The 26,275-nt window shown below is 43.2% G+C and overlaps 1 protein-coding gene across 2 annotated transcripts in view; it reads left to right on the forward strand.

Moving 5' to 3' along the window:
- The window catches only part of PLXNB2 (plexin B2), a 262,361-nt gene that overhangs the window by 24,149 nt on the left and 211,937 nt on the right, over positions 1-26,275 (forward strand). Inside the window, exon 2 of one of the 2 annotated variants that reach the window (XM_074827665.1) lies at positions 22,558-22,631. The exons of the other annotated variant lie outside the window; for it this stretch is intronic. The gene's annotated coding sequence lies outside the window, so the exon portion shown is untranslated. The remainder of the gene's footprint in view (positions 1-22,557; positions 22,632-26,275) is intronic. 2 annotated transcript variants of the gene reach the window in all.

Raw genomic sequence — 26,275 nt, forward strand, 5'->3', positions numbered from 1 at the left:
GTTCACAGGATCATTTGTTTACAAATGATATCATTTCTCCTGAGACTACATCTTCTGATGATGATCAATGGCTCAGTTACTTTTAATAAAGCTGAGGCAGTCAGACACAGGAATTCTTTTGAAGCTGTTGAGGCCTCATCTGAGTCATATAATACCTTAAATGAAAACAGAGGAAATAGGAAATGTAGAAGCGAATGACAGGTGTTGGCAGGAGGGATGTTTAGGAAGTTTATAGCTTTCAAGGCTTTCTTTTCTGCTCAGGGCAGATGATTGCTCTGCCTTTAGGCACAGACAAGCTGCAAATGAGAAGTTGGTGGAGAAAAATGGCTAGCAGTGGCAGGGAGGTGGGTGATGGGTCCGACCTAACATGTCTACCTTTTTCAGCACAAACAAAGCTCCGTGTTCTGATGGACCATGTTCAGCATTTGGTGCTGACACCCTTGTCCCTGGAAGGCTGGTCATGGGATGGGACTGGCTGGAGAGCAGGGCTCAGCAGCTCAGCTTCTTACAAGGAAGGGTATCCTAGAACCCTTCAGTATCATTACCTTCAGTAATGATTAGTTCCAAGATGCTCTGGCAGGCATTGAGTGGTTTTGGGATGTGTTTGGAAGCTGATTCTGTAGTTTATAATACATATTCCCATATATTTCAGTCTTCCCCAACCTCCCTACCTGTGAGTGTCCATACAGCAATTTAACTCTTTTGCCAATTTAGGCTGTACGCAGGCTTTTTTGTCAAGCTAGCAAAGCAACGGTGCTTTTCTGCAGAGGTCATAAAAGGGGATCTTTAGATATTACATTTAACTTTTTAATAGGAATGGATACATAGGGGTGAATGCTGAGTGAGGACATCCCTACTATTTACTTTTCCAGTAATATGAAACTTAAAGGCAGTACGTTTATGGCCTTTAAAACTCTTCTAAGCAAAATAGCTCATCAAAGGTTCAAAAAAGATAAAATTTCATGAAAAAAATGAAGTAGCAGTACAATGTGTGTTGTGCTGGCTAGTTTGTTTTTGTAATCCTGGGCATATGCTACTGTGCTGTGGGCTCTTTTTCCCTGCTCACTTTCCTATCCCATAAGCGTCCAAGCTTTTTGAAGCAGTGCATGTTGTTAGCTCGTAATATCTCCCACTTCTCTGCCATGCTGCTGCGTGGTTAAACAGTTGACTGGCAATACTGTCCAGGAATGGCCATGGCAAACAGCTTATTGTTTTGCCATCAACTGGGTGTCACTTTCCATAGCACCTGGTATCTAACCACTGTTTGAAAGCCACTGCCTTAGTCCTGCTGGACTTGCACACTCTTATACAACTAGTAAAGGGCACTGCTGGTTTTCTGCCTTCCTACGGTGCGTGAGAAACCTAGTCTAGGTATTGGCTCATACTAACCACCACTGATGTGGGTTTTATTTCCTGAGATCACAGAATGGTTGAGGTTTGGAAGGGACATCTGGAGGTCACCTGGTCCAACTCTCCTGCTCAAGTAGGGCCTCCTAAAGCCAGTTTTCCAGGACCATGTCTAGAAGGGTTTTGAATATCTCCAAAAACAGAGACTGCAACTTTTCTGGGCAACCTGTGCCAGTGTTCAGTCATCCTTACAGTGAAAAAGGGTCTCCTGATGTTCAGAGGGAATCTCCTGTGTTTTGGTTTGTGCCCACTGCCTCTGCTTCTGTCACTGGGCACCACTAAAAAGCTCCTGGCTCCATCCTCTTTGCACTCTCCCTTCAGGTATTTATACACATTGATAAGATCCACCCTGAGCCTTCTCTTCTCCAGGCTGAACAGTCCCAGCTCTCTCAGCCTTTCCTCATGGAAGAGCTCTTCCCAGTATGTCCATGTCTCTCTTGTACTGGGGAGCCCAGAACTGGGGAGCCCAGAACTGGACACAGTACTCCAGGTGTGGCCTCACGTCTCTCAACCTACTGGCAACAGTTTGTCTAATGCAGCCCAGGACACCATAGGCCTTCTTTGCAGCAAGGGCACATTGCTGGCTCATGTTGAACTTGGTGTCCACCAGGATCCCCAGCTCCTTTTATGCCAAGCTGCTTCCCAGCTGGGTGGCCCTCAGCATATACTTGAGTGACTGGGGTTGTTCCTCCCCAGGTGCAGGACATTGTGCTTCTCCTTGTTGAACTTCATGAGGTTCCTGTTGGCCCATTTTTCTGGCCAGTCAAGGTCCTCTGGATGGCAGTGTGACCCTCTGGCATATCAGCTACTCCTCTCAGTTTTGTATCATCTGCAGACTTGCTGAGGGTACACTTTGCCCCGTTATCCAGATCATTGATGAAGATGTTGAACAGGACTGGACCCAGTATTGACCCCTGGGATACACTGGTATCCAGCTCAACTTTTCACCACTGATGGGTATGAGTTTTCTAGAGACAGGGTTTGAGCAGCAGAGAGATGGGATTAAAAAGGATCTTGACTGGCTGCCGCTGGGGAGCTGAAGGAAAGTGGTGTGAGCGAGGCGCAGAGACACAGGGCACTGCGGAGACACAGGGCACGTGTGGCAGTGCTTGCAAGAGGTCTTGCTTTACAGCTGTGGGAGGGAGAGAGGTATGTTTGTCTTGTAGGTTATTGCTGATTTGTATGTTTTTATCACTAGTTTTGAAAATAGTTTATCCCCAGGTTCTGGAGTCAAATGTCAGCATTTTCTTACAAGAAGAATCATCTCCTTGTTCCTGGAATTAACTTGAGAAGGTAGAGCAATTAAATTTAAGTGTTTAAAAATGAAAGGTAAATAAAAACATGCCTTATTTGCCACTTGTGAACCTGAGACCGTCAGTACGACTAGGGGCTGGACTGCTTTGCAGCTCACGTAGCCTAGTCTCTGGGTGGCTGAGGTACTATGAGGCTGCACGCACGCAGCGATGGAGGCTTTCTGTTGGCAGGGCACATGTATTATGTTGAAGCATGCATCGAGCTGGTGTGGTTGCCTCCCAGAGACTTTAATGTGCTTGTCCTTTGCCTGCAAAAGTAGTTGTCAGGCTGAGTGCTGTTTCCCCTTTCTTTTGGGGGGGTGGGGTGTAGTTCAGTTTCCATCCCCCAGTTCCTTACGCCTCTCTCCTGCTTTCTCTGCAGCTGGCGGGTGCTGCTTCCTCCCTGAGCTGATTCAGCTTTTGGCGTGTCTGTGCTTTGCGCCAAACCTGTGAGATGTTTTGGTTTGGGGGCGATTTGTTTGGGTTTTTTTAAAGAACACGGTGCTCTTTTGGAGGTTTTATTTTTAAACTCCACATGTGAATGCACACCCAGCTTGCCTGTGGTTAGGCAAGCAGCTGAACTGGCACAGGGGAGAGGTGTGGTAGCCCTCCTGTGCTGGCAGGGAGGCATGGGGGTGGTGGCAGGGGCAAGAAGGCAGCTTCCAAACCAGCTTTGCTGCCAGAGGATTGGCAAGGTTCAGCAATACCCTTCCCCAGATGTTTGCTGCGCCTCCCACCCCTCCCTGGGGTTGCTGCCCACTTGCTAAAAGCTGGTAAAACAGAGTCCAAGGGACGTCCCTGGGAACCAGGAGAACTTTTACTCCAACTCCTTGGTGGTGGGGCTGCAGGCACAGCCACATCTGCGGTACCCACAGAGCCTGACCAGGCTGGCGGGGAGCCAGGGGTTTTTGCCCATGGAGGGAGGCTGCACAATGACAGTGGTGCTCAGCCAGGTGTCCCTCATTCACCCCACTGTAGCTAAATAGCTCAAATCTTGTTCCTGATAGAAAACAAAGTGATCAAGACTTGGCCATATCTGCCAAGGTAGCGAGTCTTCTGTTGTGATGTGAGTCGCAAGATCAGTGGAAATAGTTGTGCCCTGGTGGAGCTGGAGAGGGGTCAGAGCTGAAGGTCCTTGTACTCTGAATGAGACCTGCAGTGTCTGGGTCTGGGTTCCTCTCAAGTAACCTCATTTTTCCCTGCATTGGAGCTGGATTTATCATAGCCCTGGAAAAGACATGGGCATTAGATGTGTTGTTATTGCCTTGCTAAGAAGCTTCTACTTAGGTATTAGTTTTTCCTGGCTCACCTCGGTGAGGAATCCTGTCTAACAGCCAAAGAGAGCCTAGCCCTTTTAAAAACCACCCATAACATCCTCTCCTAGCATCTGTTAGTTGTGTCCCAATTGGCTCAAAAGATCTGTGTACTCAATGCTTGTGAGCAAAAGCTATGTGAACCTGCCAGAATTATGCCCTTGGCTGCAAAGAGAAGAGGCACATGGAGTCCAATTACTGGCTCTAAGCAGTGTAAAATAATGTTAAATAACTCCTGATTTTTAGATTTAATTAAAATGAAAGGCTGAATTGGCACAGACTCTGAATTCTCAGTGAGGGGTAGGAGTTTGCAGCAGAAAGCGAGATCTAGGGTAGAAACTTTGAAATCATTCTAGTAGTGCTGGAAGATGGAGATCCAAAAATATTTGGCCTTGGTCATTGTGCTGAACATTCTCCCGTTGGTGCTTTTTGTTGCTTGTTCCCGAGTGACAATGACACATTCACTTAAGTCATGGGGAAAAAAAAAATGAGATTTCAAAGCAGCTGATTATGAATCATACCAAAAAAACCAACCACCCTGTACTTAGGAACATAAGAAAAATGTAGTTCAGCATTTGCAGTCATAAGGGGAAAAAAAAAAGTTTAGGGAAGTAAAGCACCGGAAGTAGCCCGTAAGTCATTGCATATCGATACAGTTTGACAAGAGTGATTTCTGTCAGCATGTCAAACTATGTATTTTGCAGTAATCTTCCTCTATTTGTACTGAGATTGCCTGGTCTGACTGACAGCTAGTTTGCTTGTTCATTCATGGGGTAATCTGTTTTGTCTCCTACATCTGTATGAAGCTGAAGAAGAAAATTGCAGGTAGGCTTTCTGTAGGGAGAGGGAGTCTTTCCTGCTCATCTCTGCATGTGAAAAGTTGCAAGATGTGTTCAAGCAAGAAAAGGAAACTTCTGTTCTGCTGCTGTTTCTGGGATATTATTAGAACACCTTTCTAATAAAGCTTTTATAGCGCGGTGGTGGAAGTCAGTCCTCGATGGGTCCTAGGCAAAAATGAATTTGGAAAATTCTCACAGCTTCTTTAAAAATCTATTTACTTGTGTTATGTGCTACCGGTTTACCTTCTTAAACCTGTTTTTTTTTTCCTTCAAGATGTAAGAATTAACAATTCTCCCGAGTGTAATAACAATTTTCTTAGCTTTTTCGGTGTTATTCTGAATATGGGGTTATAACTGCAGTACTTAAGTTTTATGTTGATAGTGTTTAAATTATTGCAAGGAATTGCAAAGCTATATTCTGGTTGGACCTTTTGTTAAAAAAAAAAAATAAATTTCTAAGTACTTAGGCTTTCCTGAATTATATGTTTTCTGAGAGAGACTGTAAAACCAACCCAGCCTTGGAAATCCTGGCCTCTTTGCACTGACATGATATTGAGCAATGCTTGGGCAAGTGCATTTATGAAGTGATGTGGCTGAAAGCTGGAAACCTATGTAATTATCTATCTCTGGATGCACCTGCTAAACTTTCAGTGTTGCCGCATACTTAAGCATGGTCTAAAGTCTAACTTCTTCCATGAATCTTGCAGTACTTCAAGGGGTATTTTTTTGTTTAAGCACAGTTCCTCAGAGTCACATTAGAAATAATTCCAGCTTTCAGTTAAATTCCTGCATTTCAAATGCTGTAGTGAAAGACAAATAAAATCAATAAAAGTGCGCATCTGCTCAAAAATCACAAGATGATAATCAAGCTCTATGGGAGGGGAAGGGGATGCTCCATGTGTATTTGGCTTTGTGTTTCTTTTTTTTATGAGAAGAGGGTCATCTGAATCATTGCTCTAGAAGTGTTTGGGGTTGGCACAATTACTGCAAACCATGGTACTGTTCACCAAAGCGTAGTGGTCATGTGCTCAAAACCCACTCTGACCACCACTTCCTTCATCATTTTCCAATGGGCCTAAGCTACAGCTGTCACCACCCTAAATGCAGGACAGATCCATGTTTACTGGAGTTAATGAGAGTACTTGTTTTTCCCTCTGTCCTTGTTAAGTGGTGCAGGATCCACAGTATTGGAAGTCTCTGCTGTATCTGGGAAATGGTACATCATCCAGGTTGACCGAGGTTTTACTGCAGACTGACTTATTGTGCACAAGGGCATCCCATCCTAGGGGACTAAGGGTGGCAACTTTATGCAGTAGGTTCATAACAGAGCTCCTGCCTACACCCGCATCCTCCAGTTTGAGTGGGCTGAGGACACACGTGTTATTAGGTGCCACCATGAAGAGAAGCTTTGGTGTCAGTTATTTTAAATAGTATGACTCATCCTTTTACCTTGTACTCCCTCTTTTCTCATGCCTTTGCTTCTCTTAGACTACAGATCATTAGCTTTGCTAAAACTGCTGTTGGTATCTTCAAGGCAGCTGAATCACAGGGACTTGCCTTCACTGGACCAAACATGTCTCTTTGACAGTCGCCTGGCTCTGTTTGAAATGTCAGTTCTAAAAGGCTTTTCACAAAAAAAAAAAGAAAAAAAAAAAAAAAAGATTCTGGTAACAAGGCACTGGAGCTGGATGCTGCTCATGCAAGAGCTCTAAAGGAATGAAAATAAGAAATTGCTCATGGTTTGCCATCTGCTTAAATAAACCAATACTATACCAATCTAGCGAGGGCTTCTGGGGTCATGTGGAGAGATTATCAGTAAACTTGGCTCCTGTATTAGGTAGTTTGTTAGAAATCAGAATAGGAACAGAAGTAGATAACAGAAATACAATGCACCAGAGAGGAGACAGCATGTCTTCTGCAAAGGGAATTTGTTTCTTGAAAATCTGGAGGTTTTTGAAGGAAGCTACTATATGGATACAGCAGATCTAGCTGATACCTTGTCAAAAACTATTTGAAAATAAAAGTACAACCATATTTCACAGAAATATGGTGGAACCACAGTTATCAGGGAATGAAAGAAAGTCTTCTCATAAATTGCTAAGTGGTTAAAAATAGGAAACAAAGAACTGGAATACCTGATGAGCAACCCTGTTCTGTAGCAGCTATTGCTGGGATGAAGCCCTTCAAAGATTTGTGCTGTTGTCGCAGCTGTTCATTCATCAATGATTTGATTTTAAGTAGATGACAGAAGTTGTAGGGGATACCAAAATTATTTACAAGTATCTGACCCGAAGCTGCCTGAAATGACTTGCAGAGACTCTTTCAACGCGGAGCTGGAAATACGGGCAAATGAAATTCAGTGTCAATGAATGCAAAATAATGCATGGAGGGGAAAAGAAAATAATCCTCTTGCTGAGGGGGTAAAAAAACCCCAACACCCTATTGGAAGTACAGCAGATAATTCTTTGTAAATGTCAGTTCAGTGTGCTCAGTAAAGTAAATAGAACAATAAGAAATACTGGGAGAGGAATAGAGAACAAAATCAGAATTATCCCTGTGATGCTACAGTTCCCTAAATATTTGCATCTTAGATACTGTGTAGAGTTCTGGTCACCCCACCTCAAAACAAAAACAGAAATAGAGAAAGATAGAAGGGTAGGAGACCTTGGGGTGAAGAGGATTGAGGCAAGTTTCTTTGAAGAAAGACTCTTCAGTTGGGAGGGAGGAAAAGCAAGAGGGAGAAAATGATATAATTTAAAAGTACAGACTAGGAACAATACAGTTATCAGACAGCAGGCATAAATTAAAAGTAAGTCCAGCTCCCCCTTCTCCTGTTCAAGGCAAAGCTAAATCATGGAATTGCTGCAGAAAGCTTTTGGATACCAGTGATATGAAGAAGAGATTAGGCACATACATAGAAAATAAGGCCTTTGGTAACTCTTCAACCTTGATGCAACTTCCAATTTAGAAAGTCCTGAAATCCATTTTCTTGGGAATCTGGGAGGGCGTTTGCGATGCAAAATGAATGATATTGAGTGGCTGCTGCTGCTGGCCACTGTTAAAATGTGGTTCATTTTCCCTGACTGTCTTCAAGAAGATGTCTAACTTCTAGTTCTGTATGGTTATTTAAGGTAACCTCTATCGTCAGGGGAGGAAGGGAAGGAGAGGCTAAGATGATTCATTCATGTGAGCCTGAGATAAGCACCTAAACTAGGGGAGCTGAATCGCCCCCGGGAGGGCTCCGTCTCCTTGAAAACAGAAAAAAACCTCATGACTAGTTTGGGCTGCTCTGCGAATGGTGAGATGAAATCTGTTTTGGGGAAGGCTGTTGGGCTAGAGGTGTTTTGTCTGTCTTATTGCTCTCAGGTTTCTAAACAACAAAAAATACTGTGCATCAAAGTAGGTGGGTGTCACTGGCCTTAATTCAGAATGGCTTAGCACAGTCACAATGGGTATGTTGTGCTGGCTTTCAACTATGTTTTGAGCTCATTCAGCAGTGGGTGGTGAGGCGTGGCTGTGGATGATCACAGGTGTGAAGAGGGGACCCAGGCTAAGTGCCCAGTTTTAGTAGTATCACCTTCTTTTGCTTCCAGCCCCCTAACAGAGGTGGCATTGTCTGATGAGGAGCTCAAGGACTCCAGGAAGTGGAAACAAATCCTGCTGGAATAAGGGACAAACATTGTACAGATTAACATTTAAGGATCTTTAATTACATTTCCTGAATTACACTTTATATTGAGTGAACTTCAGTATGGTCCACGGGTACCAAGGAGAATAAAATGCGATTAATTTCATACAAAGTTGCTATCTTTAGGCTAGATGCAATAATAAATAGCTCTGCAGGTCTGTGCTGGGAGTTCCCAAGCTGAGCACTGAGACATGGGTTGGATGGCATGAGTCAGCTGAGGAGCCCACCGAGGAGCTCTGAGCCAGTGAGGGAGCTGGAGGAGGTCTAAGAGAAATTTGCCTTGTGCTTGGGGCAGGCTAGTTGGGTGTATGTCATTCATGAAGGCAGATCACCTGACATGTGATAACTTCATCATGCATCTGATTGTGGAGATTGCTTGCAGTGATAATAAATAAGGTAATCTGCTTTATTAAGAGCCTTAAATCGGTACAGCATCTCTGTATGAGAGTCTGGTTCCAAAGTAATGAAGCTCATCTATTTGCTGGTGCAAACATCTCTTCTATGTTGCTCTAGTGCCAGATGAAACAGTGGGATAATTCATCTTTTTTGGTGTTCTAGACAAGGTTGTAAACAGGTAAACTCCCCAGCTCAAATTTAAAAAGGGTGAATGTCAATATTGGTTTACCTTTGACTGCATCACTGCTTTTCTGTACAGTAGACCTGTAAAGTATGCGCCTGTCCGGTTTTCAGGTTTGGATTTCTAAATTACCATTAGATGCTTTAAAAATGATATAACCATGGGCTGAGCATGATCCAAGGCTGCAGGGTGTGTAGGCATTAGTCACCACGGGCATGCCTGCAGTGGAAGGCAGGATTCCTCCTCCAGCCCACGGCACAACTGGTGGCCCAACATGCCCAGGGTTTTGTTGTTTCTTGCCTTTATCGCTAACTCCCTGCAAACATCTTAAAAAAAAAAAAAAATTGCTGTATCGTGGAGGAAGGATTTCCCACTGAGCCTCGTTTTGTACACCAGTTAATCAAGAAAGAAATTAAGAGCATGCTATTACCCAAAATTTTAATTGAATTGTTTAAATAGCAGTGATGTGGGGGAGGATTCAAGATACAATATGCAAAAGGAAAAGTTGGATGTTGGTGGGGTTTTTTTTAAAAAAACACACCTAATCTGTTATCTGTTGTTCCCATAGCAAGACCCATGTAACTCCACCATACAGCTGTTTCAAGAGTGATTGAAAAAGAACTACTGAAGCACCCAGGGGAGAAGGGAGTTGGGAGATTCAGTACTTCTGAATTGCTGTCACAAATAATCTCATGTTGAAATACTCTGTAGTACAAATGTGATAGATATATCCCCAGTCAGCTAGCTTTTCATTAGAAATTGAGACATTGAAACCTTCTCGTGATTCAATTTGTGGTGTAGTGGGGTGACCTGGAAAATGTTCCGGGAGGAAAAAGAAGTCTTTTATGACAGGTATTTTCTAACAAGTTACCAAAATTCAATGCTAGAAGAATGTTTTGTACAATCTTCTGGGGTTACTTATTGTTTTTGAATACATGCTCCCCTACTAAAAAAAGAGCCCCTTTTAAAATGTATTTTTATTTATTATTACAACCTCTGTAATGTAAAAACCTTTCTGCTGTAATTGCAAGTAGGCATTTATTGCTGCTGCTGCTGCTGATATAAAATGACTTGATACTCTGAAATGGGGGCTGTCGGAGGTCTAGGGGAAAGCAAGCCTGAAATGTTTCTTTCTGCAAGAAAAGGCAACCTCACCTTTTTAATAGACAGATGCTTGACACATCATGAAAAAGCCAAATCTTGTACTTGGGGAATTATTTCTGAACACTGACAACCAATCAGCTTAGCAGCATTTAAGGCAAAACTTCCTTCTCTGCCCCTTTTGGACATTTGAAAAAGTAATTTCAGATGCGCATAGCCTCCGTGTGCAATTAACTAGAGATTGGCTGCTTGTGATTTTTGAATCATTCAGGAAAGTAACACCTGCTTGGCTTCTAAAATTGTACCTTCATGATAGCACCACCTAGTAATTATTATTCTGAGTCATCGGCTAATGTTCATTACCACTTCATAGTAGCAGTATAATTAAAAATTCTGTGCTGTGTTCCAGCTCAAAAGCTAAAGACACAACTTTAGAGAAGTTAGTTGCAGTATATTACTTAGTCTCTATTACATCTGTTGAATGGTTTCTGAATGCTCCTCAATTATTCCTGAGGTAAAGTCACATTTTCATTTTTCCTGGTGTGTCTTGAATATGAGTAAATGTTGCAAGGGAATGAAGGTCAGAGCAGCAAAGGCTGTGCATCCAAAAAAGGGGGCTCTTGGGTGAGCTCTGGAAGAGGCTGGAGTCAGGTCTCAATGGAAATAAGCTCCTGCACTCACTGCTTTGAAGGTCAGAGGGGACCTATGGAAGCAGTTGATCCCTAACCAAAAGGTGAGAGGCAGACTGGAAAAAACCAGGAAAAATCAAACGGTCTGTAGTGGATAATTTTGAGTTGAACAAAGCACTTTGGATTCTTTCCTCAGTTCAGATGCAGGTGACCCCAAGACATTGGTTTGTCTTGTTTTTTCTGTGAAGAAAATTGACTCTGGAGTAGCCAGTGGTCTTTCCTCACTCATCTATGAGGTGTAGGGGTGCCTGGGCTCAGGGAGAACCTTCAGCCTGAGCTGGGCAGCATGGGACACTAGTCCACCCAATCAGTGTGTCCTTTCTCTTTCCTTCCTTCTCCTGGCCCAAAAGGCGTTTCTGTATGTGAAAAGAATGTCTTTTGGGCACTCTGGTGGGGAGGAGAGAGCAGGGGAGCTGGTGGTTTAGTTATTTGGGAGCTGAAAGACTGAACTTGGAAATTCTGTTCCAAGTTAGGTAAAGCAGAGATGATTTACATGGAGATCCCCTGGTTTGATGGCTACCAAAATAGCTCGAAGCACTGGGGACCTGAGCAACTTCTTATCAGTCTTATCAAATCTGCCAAGCTCCTAAGAACAGCTTCGATCCAGTGGATTGGCATTCTCTGATCAAATCAGCTCTAGGAAAAAGACTTATCACCTATAAGCTGACACTTACAGACAACGATCGTCACCTCTTTATCATCCTCTCTTCACCTTCTCTTGGATAAATTAAATGGATTGGCTATAGTATCTGTCTTTAAGTCTAGTTCTTAAATAGAGCCTATTGTTTTCATCTGAGGTCTTACCAATTTAATGACATTAGATGCAAGCAGTTGATGTCAGGAGCAAATACGTTTTAGGAAGACCAATGCTAAATGATGTGATTACATCTCACAATTTAAACGTGATACTTCGATACTATGTGTATTGGAGTATCACATTTGCGCTCTCTCTACTTCCAGAGCAATTGTGCTAGTGGGCAAACCACTGTGACCCTAATGTTCTTTTACATTACTGTCTTCCAAATTACATTCCAACACTGTGACCTAAATTTTGGGTCTGCTTTTCGTCTGATCTTGTTTGGTTACAGTAATAATGCTGCTGTTAAGTTGAATCCATTGTACTGTGTTATCCACATCATCATACCTTTGAACTCGATTTGTCCTTTTGATCATGTGAAATTTCTACAATTTATACATTTGCAGATCATTTGAAAATTGGTACAAAGGTGGATTTATACCAGCACTGACATTCTTAAATAGGACTTACACATTCCTGGAAGACTTTTTCTTCAGGTCTGGATTCCCATAAAGATTAGGGGGGCTGATATACCCAGGATTGAATGCAAGTGGTCGAGAATGATGAACTATTTAATCTGCTCTGTTGACTTGTGTGGCATCTGTTTTTCAATAGAGCTGTTTAGTTATAAGAGGCTAATACACGCTTAGTTTGCTGAAAGATACCATGTGCCTTTATTAACCACACTTATCAGGCTGGGGACATTTTCTGGGTAGGATTAAAGGTTTGATTTTCATAAAGCTATATTGACTGTTTTACTGAGGATTCTGTACCTTAATTCTGCATGGTCTTCATTTTCTGTGAACGTTTCAGTTCTGTTGCTCGAGATCAATGTGACTTAAATGGCCTGCAATTGCCACAGTGACCTCATTCGCCGTTCCCAAATATTGCTAAAATACTTCATTCTTTGTCCTCTAAAAAGTTCTTAAAATGTGATATTTAACCAGTCTTCAACCCTGGTGGCTTCTTGGCCCACACTTCTAAAACTTGTGGTAGCAAATGATTTGGTCTGACAGATCTTCAACATTTTAACTTTAACAAATGCTGCTTCTGTAACCTGCTCAGAAAATTGTACCTGCCTACTTTCAAAGGTAAGGAAAATTGTTGCTGTGGTAGGGTGAAGGGGTGACAGTCTCCGTCTTGGCGTACTTGAAAGCCTCAGGTATTCCAGCAGAAGGCTGGCGAGTGGGAAGCCATCACTGAAGTCGGGGCACCTGAGCCAGGTGTGTCCAGCAGCCTGTGCTGTGCTAATGGCAGCTTTTTGTTCCTGGAGTGTGTGGAGGATAACTTCCTGACACAGATGGTGAGTGAGCCAACTAGGAAAGGCACCCCACTGGACCTGTTGTTCGTGAACAGAGAAGGTCTTGTTGGGTGATGTGATGGTTGGAGGCAGTCTTGGGCATAGATATCACAAAATGAGAGAGTTTTTGCTTCTTGCAGAAGGGAGGAGGTGGGTCAGCAGAACTGCTACCTTGGACTTCCAGAGGGCAAACTTAGGCCTGTTTAGGTGACTGATTGACAAGAGTCCTTGGGAAGCAGTCCTGAAGGGCAAAGGAGTCCAGGAAGGCTGGACATTCTTCAAGAAGGAAACCTTAAAGGTGTAGGAGCAGGCTGTCCCCATGCACCAAAAGACAAGCTGGTAGGAAGAAGACCAGCTTGGCTGAACAGAGAGCTTTGGCTGGAAGTCAGGAAAAAAAGGAGAGTTTATGACCTTTGGAAGAAGGGGCAGGCAACTCAGGAGGACTACAAGGATGTTGTGAAGTTATGCAGGGAGAAAATTAGAAGAGCCAAAGCCCAAAGGAGGGCTAAGGAGAATCTCTGTCCTTTATTGGTTGTGGGGGGCAACATAGTGACAAAGGATGCAGAAAAGGCTGAGGTATTTAATCCCTTCTTTGCTTCAGTCTTTAATAGTAAGACCAGTTGTTGTTGGGGTACCCAGCACCCTGAGCTGGAAGACAGGGCTGAAGAGCCGAATGAAGCCAAGGGGAATCCAAGCAATCTGCTACACCACTTAGACACACACAAGTCTATGGGGCCAGATGGATCTACCCAAGAGTACTGAGGGAGCTGGCAGAAGTGCTAATCAAGCCACTTTCAATCATTTGTCAGCAGTCCTGGCTAACCAGGGAGGTCCCAGTTAACTGGAAGTTAGCAAATGTGATGCCCATCTACAGGAAGGGCATGAGGGATGATCTAGGGAACTTACAGGCCTGTCAGTTTGACCTCAGTGCCAGGTAAGGTTATGGAGCAGATCATCTTGAGTTCCATAACACAGCAAGTACAGGACAACCAGGTGATCAGGCCCAGTCAGCATGGGTTTATGAAAGGCAGATCCTGCTTGACAAACCTGGTCTCCTTCTGTGACAAAGTGACCCACTTAGTGGATGAGGGAAAGGCTGTGGATGTTGTCTACCTAGACTTTAGTAAAGCCTTTGACACCATTTCCCACAGCATTCTCCTGGAGAAACTGATTGTTATAGCGTGAACGGGTGTACTCTTTGCTGGGTAAAAACCTGGCTGGGTGGCTGGGCCCAAAGAGTGGTGGTGAATGAAGTTAAATCCAGCTGGTCACCAGTCACAAGTGGTATTCCCCAGGGCTCAGTATTAATATATTTATCTGGATGAGGGGATTGAGTGCACCCTCAGTAAGTTTGCAGATGACACCAAGTTGGGCAGGAGGGTCTATGTGCCTGAGGATAGGAAAGTTCCACAGAGGGATCTGGACAGGCTGGATTGATGGGCTGAGGCCAACTGTATGAGGTTCAACAAGACTGAGTGCGGGGTCCTCCACTTGGGTCACAACAACCCCATGCAACTCTACAGGCTTGGGGAAGAGTGGCTGGAAAGTTGCCAGGGGGAAAGGATCTGTGGGTGATGGTCATAAGCTGGCTGAATATGAGCCAGCAGTGTACCCAGGTGGCCAAGAAGGCCAATGGTATCCTGGCTTGTATCAGAAATACCAGCTGGACTAGGGAAGTGATTGTCCCCCTGTACTCAGCCCTAGTGAGGCTGCACCTCAACTACTGTGTTCAGTTTCGGGCGCTTCACTACAAGAAAGACATTGAAGCATGTCTAAAGAAGGGCAACAAAGCTGGTGAAGGATCTAGAGCACATGTCTTAGGAGGAGCAGCTGAGGGAACTGGGGTTGTTTAGTCTGGAGAAAGAGGCTGAGAGGAGACCTTATGACTCTAAAATTACTTGAAAGAAGGTTGTAGCAAGGTGGGTGCTGGTCTGCCAAATAACAAGCAATAGGATGAAAGGAAACTGCCTCAAGTTGTGTCAGGGTAGGTTTAGATTGGGTATTAGGAAAAGTTTCTTCACCGAAAGGATTGTCAAGCATTGGAACAGGCTGCCCAGGGAGGTGGTTGAGTCTCCATCCCTGGAGGTATTAAAAGGTGTGTAGATGGGGTACTTAGAGACATGGTTTAGTGGTGGACTTGGCACTGTTAGATTTGCAGTTAGACTTGGTGATCCTAAAGGTCTTTTCCAACCTAAACAATTTGATGATTCTATGATTTGCTTGTCTATTGTTCTTAAAGGTGACAGATAAGCATATAACAGTGACCTAGTCACAGTCAGGGTGGCATATTTTGCTGCTATTGCTACCTGCAATTCAACCATAGTCAAATCTCACAGATGTGGTTTGATTTAACTTAATTTGAGGGTAATATCCTACAATATTGAGGGATATTTATGAAGCAAGTTCTTTGAAGCTCTTTCCTCCTGCTCTTAGCATCACTTAGTCTTGGTGGATGCCTTTTATCTTGAAACAGATTTCAGCTAGCCATTAAGAAAGCTGAATAGTGGTGCTATTTCAGTTGGCTTTGTGATATTTTGCTCTTGCATATTAACTTTGCTGCTCTGCTTCCTGTTCTAGTTGAGTCTTCATTTTCTTGCACTGCTAGTGGCTGTTTATTTCATTTAAGGATGTGTATGCTGGAGAGGAGAAAGAGAGTAGAATGTTAGCTGAGGAAACAAGGTATCCATATATATAAAAAACTTAAGGATTTTTCCAACAGTATCAGAAAGGTGGTACTTACACAAAAAACTTGTGGTCTGTTAACACAACACAGGATCTCCCTGTCTGCCACTCCCTGCTACAGACATGTTCAGCTCTTTTCTGGTTTGTTTGTATGCTTGGAAACTTGGAGCAGGGGCAAAGAAATGAAAGAGAAAGAGAAGCCCTCACTAGAGCAGTGGGAAGGGAGATTGCAGGCTGGGAAGGGAGTTTGTGGGTTGGGGAGGAATGAAGGGAGCTGGGAGGTGGCTGTGCTCTCCCCGCACAGAGGAGACAAGGGAGCTGCTGCATGTGCTGCCTCTGCTTGTTTCTATTCTCAGCCAGCGAAACTGCCTGGGTTTCCTGGTATGCTCCATCAAAGTTTTGTTGCAGCACGTTATTTCACTCCCTTGTTCAGTTTCTCCAGTTTCTTAATGGAGCTATAGATAGGCCCTTCCCTAAAAGAGTCAAAGGACTGGAATATGTCCCTCTCCCACTTTGACCTGCAGATCTTTTCACATTTCAAATAGAAAGCACTCTGTAACAACGTGAATATTTTTTAGAAATCCATGATGGACATCTTATAAATGAGAGATGTCTCAATTTGCAGTGTACTGCTTTAGTGAGAGAACTGGGGCAGAGTAGTTATTTCTCCTCCATGCATGCAAAGCAGTCATTTTCTCTTACACCTTCCTGCATGAACGAGGATCTTCTCAACTGATGAGGGTGCTCCTTTGAAGTAAACAATAATTTGCAAGGAAAAATCCTTATCAATATTGAGAGACCGACATATACATGTATGTATATATATATAAAACATATCCTATGATAGGAGAGAAAGTTATGTAAGAAAGAAATACCATCTCAGCAGTTGCAGCTTCAGGAGCCATTGGGTATAATTACCATTGTCCTTTCTTCTCAGAGAAACTTCCTGCAATGAGTTGTCCAGGCTTATGGACAGCGCTCATGTGACAAATAGTTATATTTTATTTTTAGCTTTAGCTGACATAGTTACCAGAAATACTTTCATATTGAACCACTACAAAATGTTTTTTTAAATGACTGCTCTGTCATGTGCATAGCAGTGGTAGAGGAAGATAGGCAGAACTGGGACGCAGGTGTACCAGGTTCCAGTCATTTTCCAAACTTCACATCATTTTGTGATCTTAAGATACAACTGTATCTTAAGCTTTCCCCTGAGTGCCTTTCTCCTGGTGATCCTAAGGAGGATGCCGACTGCTGCTGTTGCTGAGTGTTTGCATGGCCACAGACAACTGAAATAAGTTGACTTCTGAGTTTACATTAAAATATAAAGAACTTTTGACTTTTTTTACATCCATGTTTTCTCGGGTGCCAGTTAATAACGTAGGGCGCAAGACTTGGCACAGTTGAGGTGGAAGCATACAGTAGCACAGGTGGGAATTTCTTAAGCCACATTTGCTGCCTAAAAAGACCTAATGTATATACTCCTTCAGTCACAGCACTTGATACCTGTTAGAGCCTTCAGAAAGACTGCAATTTTTTGCTGCCCTGCCTCATAAGGCTGTATTTCTAATAAGATTGTGTTCTGAAGGGTAGAGGTGAGACTTGCAGAAGAAATAAATGGTAACCATCAGTCACTGTAAATGGAAGAATTTTACCTGGAATCTTAAAGAGAAATCCAGCCTGCTGCATCTCTGTCCCTGAGAAGAAGTAATCCAAGTGAGTCTCAGTCCTATTATCATGGAGGTACAATTTGTAAAAATCAAGTTATTTTCTACTGCTTCCTTCTTGTGGGAAAGATAGACTTGGTTTTTAGCCCAAGTTGTATCTATTTCTTTGTCCCCATTACCTCCTATGAGAAAGCAATTTGTTTCTCCCTTTCTTCTCGCTCTTCCATATCGGATCATTTGAGAGTTCAGCAGCTTCTCAACTTGGCCCTGGTGGGCTTGCAATTTAAATCTCACCTGTTCTGGATGGCCTGATGCTTTTCAGACTACACTTTGTTCGCAGGCAATGGGCGTCCTGCAAGAAGTGTCTCTGAAGCTGTGGAGATGTTCAGCCAGTCTTTTGGCACAGGTGGTACATGAATTGGTTAGCAGAGGATCCTGCTTTTCGGAAGATGTACAGAAAGGATGAAAGAAGTGGAGTTATGCTCCTGGGGTGGGGGAAATGTTGATCAAAGCTGAGAGGTTGTAAGAGTTGATGAAGAAAAAAATCACGTTCTCCTTGAATATAGGCAAAACTTCAGGAATCCAGATTAGCCGAACAGCCTGAGACTTGAGGTGTTTTAAGCATGTCCTCTCTGAGATACCTCAAAGGGACTTCATCAGGAAAGGATGAGCATGCAGCTTCTGAAGCAGCTGCCCTCTGTTCTCTAGATCAAAAGATTATTTAATCTCTCTGAAAAACGTCCAGTGCCCACTTTGCTTTTCAGCTGGTGCATGTACCAGGCAAAAAAGGAGCCAGCACTACCAGTAGTTAGAAACTACCAGTAGTTAGAAACTGGCCCCCAGCTCTGTGTGCCAGCACACTGAAACGCACACTCACTGCCTTCGGGGCAGTGCCTGCCTGTGTTTGTAGTGATTTCTGTCCCTGCTACCCCACTGCTTCACAGTGCACCTCCCAAGATCTCCGGGGCGGAAGGCTGAGCAGCACAGTTGACTTGAACGCATTCTTCTTGCTTTTATACATTGCTTGGAGAATCTTTCTCTCGATCCTTTACTGTTACATATGGATGCTTTGAGCATTCAAAAATATATCCTTGTAACTCTGTGCCGGAGGGAAGTGCTAGTCCCACTTTAGAGATGTAGAAATGGGAGGCTGAATGATGTGGTTCCTCCAGGAGCTTGTGTGTCATGGACCCAAACCATCACCATGCCTTGGCCTTGGTACCCACGGGGCTGGTTTGCAGAGGGGAGAATAAAATATGGAAGTGGCTGAGGAGGTAACGGGGATAAGAAGGAGAAAGGTAAATGGCCGTGTTTGTGTCACCATGATACTGTGCCAGCAGCCGCCTCAACTCTTTTGCTGTGACTTGGCCAGGAGAGATGCCAGTGGGTGTCCAGCCCAGTGCTGACAGTCAGCTACTTATCTTTCCTGCTCTCCTGATCTGTTCTCACATGAAGAGTTATCCTCTGTACTGCTGGAGCTGGGCAGCTGCTCTCTGGCACACCTGAGGTGGTGGTTTGCTTCCAGAATTGCTGTGATGGCCAAAATCTGGCATTCCCAGGGCATGCAGCCTGGGCAAGTTGTCATGTCCACCCCCCCTGCCTTACCCACCCCCCCACCCCCCGGAACAATGTGGGGTGTAGTTTTAATAGTTTTTAAGTATTTTGGACTATCCTAGAACTGGCAGCCTTTCTTACAGACTGACTGGCTGGGGGTGGTGAAAGATTGGTTGATGCCATGCAAGTCTGGCACCCTGAAAAGGTGCCTCTTTGCGTGATTTATCTGAAGAGCTTCTTGGAGACTGGCTGAAACCCCTCAATTCTTACAAAGTGCCAGTCTTTTAGGCTGGGCAATCATACGGCTCATCTTCCCCAGGAGAAAGGTTGACGATCTTCAAGGTTTGACTCTGTAATGGGTATTGATTCTCCTGAAGGACATGCACAGGTGGACCACTTTTTACCCTGTAGCAGAAGAAAGGTCCCTGGACCCCCTTCTGGACCTGGCCTTATAAACCTTACCCTGTGATACAGTAAAGGCCCTGGGCCTCCCAAGTGTCAACTTGAGTTTTAATTTTTTTTCCAAAATAGCAAAAATTCTGGAATGTGTGTATTTTGTGGTACTTTCGTCACGATCATCTGCTGACTGCATCTACACCGGCTTCTGGAAAAATCTAACTTGAGCTTATTTCTCATATGTTCAAGCCACCTCATTACTGCAGGGAGCCACCTGAGAAATGTGTTAATGGCCATATGCCAACATGCTCAGCTCTATAAAAACCACTGAGATGATCCTGCTCTGACTGCTGAAAGCCAGAAACAACTACCCTCTTGTCTACACCAGGAAAACTACAACTTGTTAATTTGCCATCGGCCAGCAGCTGCTCTCAGGCTGGCAGTGGTGGAACTGGTAAATGGAGCTCAGGCATATTTAACACTGTAATAAAACATAATTTAGAATTACAGAGCAGACTGGTAATGCTGCCTATTATCAAGGTTGTTTGACACTTCCCATTACAAGACTCTATTTTCAGCCGCTTACAAGTTTGCCAAATTTTAACAGCTTGCACTGAGATTTCTTTAACTCGGTGTCTGCCTCTTGCTGAATATTCTGTTGTTGTTGTTTAACAAGAAAAACCAGCATTTAGCCAGAGCAGCTCAGCTGTTTCTAAGGAGGACTGAGGAAGATATCTTGTTAGTCCTGTTAAATTTAGGTGACCTTTTCTTTTAACAGCTCAGAGGCAGGATTTGGCAAGAGGAGGGGAGCTGCTGTCAGAGGTGCTTGTGCTCTTTCTATGAATATTGACCAACATAAGCTGAAGTGCAAGTCCTCAAAACATTTCAGTTAACACAGGCTAGCAGGTCTTTAATTCGTAGCAGCAAATTTCCTCGAAGAGGTGATGCCTGCAGGCTGTGCAAGTCTGGTCCTTGCGGCGGGGAAGCCAGTTCTTACCGTGCCCTAGGAGCCCAGGTCTGCGCATAGGCACATGGGGACACATCGTGCCAGCTTCCCCATGGCTCCTGGCTGAGCTTGGGCCATACAGAGGAGGGGGCTAAAAGATTTAAGTGGGGCAGAATGCGATAGTGACCACGTGAGCAATTTTTGTGTGCTTTGGAGAGCTTTAAGGTGTGTGTAGTAGGCATGTGTAAGGTAGAGGCCCCTATAGATAACAGATGTGTGTACACCTATACATTGTTCATGGTATCTGTTAGCTTAATGCGCTCCTTATAACTGTTGTGTGTTAAGCCACAAAATTCAAGCCAATAATCAAATTTGTTAATAGTGCTTGTCAATGGGTTCTCTTTTTTTTTCTTGATATAATGGTAGAAATCAAATTATTATTATAGAACACTACAGGCAATCAAAACTGAGTGACTTTTGCTCTTGTTCACTCTATGTTTTTCCTCAATAACATGTGGCGCTTTAGTTATTCTTTGCTTTTCTATAAAGACACTGTTGAAGTTGGGTGCTACTCCTGCCTGCATGTTACTGCAGATGCTGATGAGATTTTGATAGATCCCTACAAAGACACAGGTTCTGTCTTTCCCCTGACCACTGCCAGGGGGAAGAGAAGGCAGAACACTTAAGCCCCTTTAGCCAAGCAAGGAAATCTGCTTTTAGCTATGCTGCCAGACCACCGGATAGAGTAGCTATGGTCTAGCCATCAAAATTGCCTTATCTTTTCAGTTTTCTGTTAGCCTACTTACATGGAAATTGCAGGAGCATCTCATGGCTTGGCTTGCAGAGCTCCTAAAATCTGCCGACTCTGCATCTCTGGGTTGGCATACAAACAGCATTAGTCTTTATCTACTACATATCTACAGCTGCAAATAGTAGGGCAGCTGAAAGCTTACACCAAAGGGCTCAGAGAATCATGAAATCAATTGTATTAGTTATTTCCATGCAAACTGGGTTACAGTGGAGTTCAGCCATTCAAACACATGAGCTTACATTTAGAGATGAGGCCCAGCTGCAGGAAGACTGCCCTTAAATTTAAAAATAACATTTGAAAATTTAATTAAAACTCGTATCTTCATTATGCACCTTCTCAGTGCATAATGATATCAGGTTAAGACACCTTAAACCTAAGGCAATTTTGTATTTTTATAGCCACAATTTTTTAACAGGCAGTGTTTCTCCTGCTTCTCTGGTTGGCATGAGAAGCCCACACAGATAGAGGAAATTATGGGAAAAAAGTAAAACAGAATATAACTCGAAAGGCTGTCAAACACATGTAGTTTAAAAGAAATAGTGCCAAGATGTTTTCTCCTTTTTTTTCCTACTATCTGCTTTGTAAAACCATTCTCAGGCTGAAGGTGGATGGGAATCCTTTAATGACCCATCAATAAAACCACTTAGCAGAGCTGAATAGCAGCTGTGACAGGTGACCTTCCTTTTTTCAGAAGTGGTCTATTAGTTCTCATTATCTTGCCTCTAGGTCACTTTTGGGGGCCTTTCAAGGCCCCTTCTTTTTCTTCTCTGAAATAAACTGTATTTCTTTCCATCTGGAGATGCGTCCATGTCATTTGTTGGGAGAGTATGTCATTTACGGGAGATGCCTGTGGAAGAATACCTTGCTTGCGATTGCAGAAGTGCTCTCATTGAAGAGGAAGCTGAGGCAGGGGAGGAAAGGCAGTGGGAAGAGATGCCCTGAGCATAGCTGATTCAAATTGCACAGGACAGCAAAATGCTCATTCCTTGCCTAATTCTGCTTCATAATTGAGGCTGGTGGTGCGACCTTCCCCCTCTCTCCTGGGCATTGTTTGTAGAGCAGCTGAAATAATCTGCCTTTCCTCTGGCTACCTCTGTGAAGCTCTTCCATTGATTCAATTTTTCACTAAAACCATTATGAAGTCAAGAAATAACTGTTTGGAGCTCTCTTTTCTGTCTAGCAAAGGTGCTGCTAAGTGGTTTCCAGGTTTGTCTCCATACAGGTGCTGCTTAGTTCTTCCCAGCTCTCTGATTTCTGGGATTAGAAGAAGCAATTAAATTCTTTCTGCTATGGTGCATTAGCTAAGTTTGTGAAATTCAGTGGTTTTATATCTGCCAAACAAGAAGCTTTTTTAAAAGCCCTTGCATAAATATTATTTTTTTTCCTGTGGCTTGTTTTGTGCAACTTGGATCTTTGCAACAATGCTGGTAGATGATAGCGATGAATAAATAATCAAATCTGTTAGTAAAATGCTACATTTTGCTCTGATTTACTTGCAGATATTTGAAGTGGATATGAAATCGGGCAGAATTGATGTGGAAGGGAAGGGAGAAAGAGACAGCTTTTTACTGAGGTATCTGTTTCTTTGAAGTAAACTGAAATGTTATGCTGCAGTTTTGTGATCAGGACAGTGTGAGAGTGTCCATATTTCATGTTTTAATAGCAGCCTTTTCTTATCCAGTTTTGCTTTAGACATGAAAATGCAATTTCTGAGGCTTTATCAGGTAAAACAAGAAACTTTGCATGGAAAGAACTAGAAATGAAGTTTCTGCAGACATGTTTTCTTTTTCTAAATGCTGACAAATAACTCCTGCCAAATGCTACATAAAGGAGAAAAAGAAACATATGGCAGTTCAACAGGAGTGAAAAGATGAGCTAATCCAGCATCCAACAAGTCTTTGGATGAGACTATAATAAAACCAACCAGCCTTTATCATGCTTGATAGCACCACTATAATTAGGAGTCTGTCACCATGTTCATAATGAACCCTTAGCCCTATTTTCTGGGGTTTATAGCCTGGTAGTAAGAGTCACTTTGGGTTGCAACTTGGCATACTAGAGCTCACTGTGCAGAAGGCTCAAATCTAGCGTGTAGGTTTTAAATAAACTGACTGTTAAAAGTTGGGGGGTTGTGCCAGCGATGAGCTAGTTGTGCTTATAATCTGTCCTAAGTGTTTAAGGAGTCAGTGTCTAATGTGATTTATTTGCCTTTAGCATGAAGAATATAAATGTGTGGTTCGGTATCCTGATGTGCTCTCCTAAGCTGCCATGTAAGGAATCAAGATTTTCCTTTTTTTTTTTTTTTTTTTTTTTCCTTCTTCTCCCTTGGTTTTGTGATACCTACATCTGCCCTTGCAGAAACCACTGCTGCAGAGCTAGGGGCTAGTATTTGCTGTACTCTTAAAAATCTACTTGTAAGAAAATGCATTCCTTAGAAGTCAAGTTTTCAATCTTAGGGAGAAGTCTGGCAGACAAGGCAAAAATCCAGCCTGCTTCTTTCTCCCATCTTTCCCTTCATCCTTGAGGCTTAGTCAGCTGCTGGCAGAGGGTCTGACTGTGCAAAGAGGTGCCTTAGTTGTGTATGCAGGCATGCAGTTAATTCTGAATAAAGAGGTTGAAGCGTCAGGAAGTGTCCATTTTTTTCTGAACCCAGAATTATTGTATATCTAATCCAAAGTACCAGAAGCTGGAAGAAGCCCTCTTTAACATATCTTTATTACGTGTTGTCCTCTCTCCCTTGCAGTGCTGGAGTTTCTCAGCACCTCAGGATGTCTAATGTAGCTATTTGAGAATGTCCACAGGAGAGAGGGCAGAGCTCTCACAACAGCATCTCCTCTGCAGAACATGCATCTAGTTATGAAAGGTCAAATATTTGTATGTTAAGGCTGTGGGTTCGGATTACAGCTAGATGCCTAATGAGATTTTCAGAAACATTGAGGCTCCCCTGCAGCCTTGTGTGCCAGACTCTTAAAGAGTCTGGCTTAAAAGGAATAACTAAGCAACCTCAATAACTTGAGCAAAACCTGAGTAGCTCAGTCCTGTCCCAGTATGATTCAACCTTCTGACTTGTATGTGAAAGCAAAGGTGAACTGAGGTGTATCCAGTCACATTTAATATACAGTAAATGTTAACTTTCCATCCCAAACACTTCAGGGGAGGCTTTGATGTTCATTTGATGAAGGTGAATAGGTTGCGGGAGGATTAAAGTTCATGAAGTGCTGCAGTAGTCCTAAGGCTAGCAGGGTGGGCAGCCAAGTGGTGCCTCTGAATTGTCATTGTAGAGAAGAGATTTAAAAACCACGCAGACGAGTGCTGGAGACCAGGGAGGGGGATGTCTCTCATGACTGCACCACCCCTGCCGTACTGCTTCTCCTTGCCAGAAAGTCTGCTGCTTTTCTGTCAAAGAGACCTCCCCAAAGCCTACATTTATGAATTAGTAATTCATAAATTAGCAGCTGTAGGTTGACAGTCTCTTCAGAGCACTATGCCAGGTTTTTCTTTCTCAAATGAGAGGCCGACCCGTAAAGGCTGTGCCTGTAAACTCGAGTTGAGAAATCCTGTCCCTTGAAGAGATGACATGCTGTTGGAGGACATCATGCCTTGTCTCTAGGCGAGATACTTCAAAACCCCATGGGAGCCCAGAACTGCTGCCTCTTGCAGATCCCTTGGCCCCAAGCCCCCGATCCCTCTGTATGCCATTCAAACCCTACTGGCACCCCTGCTGCCAACTTCTGACCTAGCTGGCCAGGGAGGACAATAGAAAGGAGAGAGTGGTAACATATGTGCCTCTATACACACACACTCTTGGCTTCCTCACCTATATCTGCTGGCAAGCACGTGGTAGGAAGCAGCTGCTGACACTACTAGTTGCATTACACTCTTCATTTGGGCCTTGTGCTTTCCAGCAGGAGCCACGGAGCATGGATTTGATCCAAACCGTGACAACCTTCTGCGGAAAGGAGAGACCATGTAAAGAACAAGGGACACAAGGCAGGCAGGGACCTCTGCTCAGCTCTTGGTGCACAGAGGTGCAAGACCAGGGCTTCTTGCATGAGTAAGGAAGGACCTGGGCAGACACTGCATCTCAAGGTAGTCTCTCTGGATGAATAGCTACTTGGAGTGGACATTACAAGAAAGCATGCAGCATATTCTAGCATACCTGTAAACAGAAGCATGTATAACCCCCAAGAGGAATGTGGTGAGTGAATAAGATTCATTCAGCCATCTTCAAAAAGCCACCAGTGCATAGAAACCGCTCATGCTAACAACTTTGATACTGCCATTAAAGACGGCGTCTTGAAGATTAGTGCATGAACATGGGAGACCTGTGTGAGTGTGGTTTTGATCGTTAGAAGAAAACGAGATATTAAATCAAAAATATAAAGCTGATCACAGAAGTCACTGTACAACAATCTCATTGAAAAGAAGGCTCTTTAAAATTTCCATTAATTACAATATATTTGATCTCTTGGCTTCATCTTAATTTAGAGAGAAATGTGGAAGTACCTTCCACTTTCTGTGTCACAGCAGAAGCTTGCATAACCCTTCAACTCCTGGTGTTTTCAAACTACAGTATAAATTACAAAAGGAAAAGTTGCAGTTAATGTGGAAAACGCAATCTGTGTCTATAAAATCATCTGTTTTAAAATGCCCATTTTATATTCTCCTCCAGAAGGTGTGACAGCTCAGCTTATTAGCAGGGCTTTTTTTTAAATTTGCATTGTTAAACATTTTTCTTAAAAAAAGCCCTAAAATGAAGAGGAAATCTTACAATGTTTTTCCTTTTTCTTTTTCTTTTTTTTTTTCCCCCAACAGCTGTATCACAATTCCTGTCCCTTCTGTGTGTATGTAATTCACAAAAATATATAGATACACATATTTGATATTACCATTTCTTGGAACTTCAGAATTCATTAGTTGATGCTTAGCAGCAGCTTCCTCTTCTGTTACAAACTGCTGCTGAGTAAGGCATCAGCCAATCTCGGAAAAGCCTATTAAAAAAGATCAACTCTCAAACAGCAAGGATAGTCTCTGGATGTTTATCTTCACTAAAACATACCAGCCATTCCTTTCTCCAAATAAGAAAATCAGGTGTTTGCCTTTTTTTTTAATATTTTGCTATCAAATGTTACTTAGAAAAAATGGCCCTTGCACTTTATCTTTGTGTGACCCATAGAACAAATACTTTCATAAAACTGTTTTTTTCTATTGCATTAA

The sequence above is a fragment of the Strix aluco genome, chromosome 5 (genome assembly GCF_031877795.1).
Source record: "Strix aluco isolate bStrAlu1 chromosome 5, bStrAlu1.hap1, whole genome shotgun sequence".
Classification (NCBI taxonomy): domain Eukaryota; kingdom Metazoa; phylum Chordata; class Aves; order Strigiformes; family Strigidae; genus Strix; species Strix aluco.